The following is a 3,426-nucleotide window of genomic DNA, read 5'->3' as shown; positions in this document are numbered from 1 at the left end:
GGGGATCCTGTGGGGTCCACAGATCAAGTAGGGTCAAGGACTTAACATCCCTGTTCCAATTAGGCGTGTAAAATGCCCTTGCTGTGCAATCCTGGCGTTTAACGCCAGATTGCTGCTTGTTTCTGGCGTTAAACACCCAAATGTAGCCTGTTTCTGGTGTTTAACGCCAGGCAGATGCTTGTTTCTGGTGTTAAACGCCAGCTTGGTGCCTGTTTCTGGCGTTAAACGCCAGACAGATGCTTGTTTCTGGCGTTTAAACACCAGACCGCTCTCCTCCAGGGTGTGCTATTTTTAATGCTATTTTTCATTCTGTTTTTTATTTTCCAGTAGTTTTTATGACTTCACATGATCATCAACCTAATAAAACACGAAATAACAAAAAGAAAATAAAATAGATATGATTAAATAACATTGGGTTGCCTCCCAACAAGCGCTTCTTTAATGTCACTAGCTTGACAGTAAGCTCTCATGGAGCCTCACAGATAATCAAAGCAAGGTTGGAACCTCCCAACACCAAACTTAGAGTTTGAATGTGAGGGTTCAACACCAAACTTAGAGTTTGACTGTGGGGGCATTGGTTGACTCTGCAGTGAGAGAAGCTTTTCATGCTTCCTCTCCATGGTTACAGAAGGAGATCCTTAAGTTTCAAACACAAGGTTGTCCTCATTCAGTTGGAGGACCAACTCTCCTCTGTCCACATCAATCACAGCTCTTGCTGTGGCTAGGAAGGGTCTCCCAAGGATGATGGATTCATCCTCATCCTTCCCAGTATCTAGGATTATGAAATTAGCAGGGATGTAAAGGCCTTCAACCTTTACTAACACATCCTCTACTTGTCTATAAGCCTGTTTTCTTGAGTTGTCTGCCATTTCTAATGAGATTCTAGCAGCTTGCACCTCAAAGATCCCGAGTTTCTCCATTACAGAGAGTGGCATTAAGTTTATTCCTGACCCCAGGTCACACAGAGCCTTCTCAAAGGTCATGGTGCCTATTTTGCAGGGAATTAGGAATTTACCAGGATCTTGTTTCTTTTGAGGTAATTTCTGCCTATCCAATGCATTCAGTTCATTGGTGAGCAAGGGAGGTTCATCTTCCCAAGTCTCATTACCAAATAATTTGGCATTCAACTTCATGATTGCACCAAGGTACTTAGCAACTTGCTCTTCAGTAACATCTTCATTCTCTTCAGAAGAAGAATACTCATCAGAGCTCATGAAGGGCAGAAGGAGCTTCAATGGAATCTCTATGGTCTCTAGATGAGCCTCAGATTCCTTTGGTTCCTCAAAGGGAAACTCCTTATTGGTCACTGAATGTCCCAGGAGGTCTTCCTCACTAGGATTCACGTCCTCCTCCTCCCTTGTAGGTTCGGCCATGATGGTCAAGTCAATGGCCTTGCACTCTCTCTTTAGATTTTCTTCTGTATTGCTTGGGAGAGTACTAGGAGGAGTTTCAGTGACTTTTTTTACTCAGCTGGCCCACTTGTGCCTCCAAATTTCTAATGGAGGACCTTGTTTCATTCATGAAACTTACAGTGGCCTTAGATAGATCAGAGACTATGTTTGCTAAGCTAGATGGATTTTGCTCAGAATTCTCTATCTGTTGCTGAGTGGATGATGGAAAAGGCTTGCTATTGCTAAACCTATTTCTTCCACCATTATTAAAGCCTTGTTGAGGCTTTTGTTGATCCTTCCATGAGAAATTTGGATGATTTCTCCATGAGGGATTATAGGTGTTTCCATAGGGTTCACCCATGTAATTCACCTCTGCTATTGTAGAGTTCTCAGGATCATAAGCTTCTTCTTCAGAAGATGCATCTTTAGTACTATTGGATGATTTCTTCAATCCATTCAGACTCTGAGAGATCATATTGACTTGCTGAGTCAATATTTTATTCTGAGCCAATATGGCATTCAGAGTATCAATTTCAAGACCTCCTTTCCTCTGAGGTGTCCCATTATTCACAGGATTCCTTTCAGAAGTGTACATGAACTGGTTATTTGCAACCATGTCAATGAGTTCTTGAGCTTCTGCAAGCATTTTCTTTAGGTGAATGGATCCACCTGCAGAATGGTCCAATGACATCTTTGATAATTTAGACAGACCATCATAGAATATATCCAGGATGGTCCATTCTAAAAGCATGTCAGAAGGACACTTTTTGGTCAGTTCCTTGTATCTCTCCCAAGCTTCATAGAGGGATTCACCTTCCTTTTGTCTGAAGGTTTGAACATCCACTCTAAGCTTACTAAGCTTTTGAGGAGGAAAGAACTTGACTAAGAAAGCCGTGACCAGCTTATCCCAAGAGTTCAGGCTGTCTTTAGGTTGAGAATCCAACCATATTCTAGCTCTGTCTCTTACAGCAAATGGGAAAAGCATAAGCCTGTAGACCTCGAGATTAACCCCATTGGTCTTAACAGTATCACAGATCTGCAAGAATTCAGTTAAGAACTGAAAAGGATCTTCTGATGGAAGTCCATGAAACTTACAATTCTGTTGCATCAGAGAAACTAATTGAGGTTTCAGCTCAAAATTGTTTGCTCCAATGGCAGGGATTGAGATGCTTCTTCCATGTAAATTGGAATTAGGTGCAGTAAAGTCACCAAGCATCTTCCTTGCATTGTTGTTATTTTCGGCCATGTCTCCTTCTTTTTCGAAAATTTCTGTCAGATTTTCTCCAGAGAGTTGTGCTTTAGCTTCCCTTAGCTTCCTCTTTAGAGTTCTTTCAGGTTCAGGATCAGCTTCAACAAGAATGTTCTTGTCCTTGTTCCTACTCATATGAAAAAGAAGAGAACAGAAAATATGAAATCCTCTATGTCACAGTATAGAGATTCTTTTATGTGAGTAGAAGAAGATATGAATAGAAGAAGAAGAATCCAAATACAAGGGTGAGGAGTAGGTTCGAATTCTTAGATGAAGAGGGGTGTTAGTAAATAAATAAATAAATAGAAGGAGGTGAGGGAGAAGAATTTTCGAAAATTAGATAAAATAAAATAAAAGTATTTTTGTTTTTAAATTAGAATTAAAATTAAAAATGCGAAAATTAAGAAAGGAAAAATTAAATCAAATTAAATTAAATTTAAAACAATTAGTTAATTTAAAAAGGAATTTTGAAAAAGATGAAGGTGATTTTCGAAAATTAGAGATAGAATTAGTTAGGTAATTTTGAAAAAAGATAAGAATCAAACAAAAAGATAGGATTAGTTTGAAAAAGATTTGAAAATCAATTTTTGAAAAGATAAGAGGTTAGAAAAGAAGTTAGAAAAGATTTTGAAATTAATTTTGAAAAAGATATAATTGAAACTTAATTTGAAAAAGATTTGAAAAAGAAATTTAAAAAGATTTTATTTTTGAAATCAAAGTTGATTACTTGACTAACAAGAAACTAAAAAGATATGATTCTAGAGTTTAAAGATTGAACCTTTCTTA

This window comes from Arachis ipaensis, chromosome B09 (genome assembly GCF_000816755.2).
Source record: "Arachis ipaensis cultivar K30076 chromosome B09, Araip1.1, whole genome shotgun sequence".
Lineage (NCBI taxonomy): Eukaryota > Viridiplantae > Streptophyta > Magnoliopsida > Fabales > Fabaceae > Arachis > Arachis ipaensis.
The sequence above is the reverse complement of the archived record's forward strand: the minus strand, read 5'-3'. Positions refer to the sequence as shown.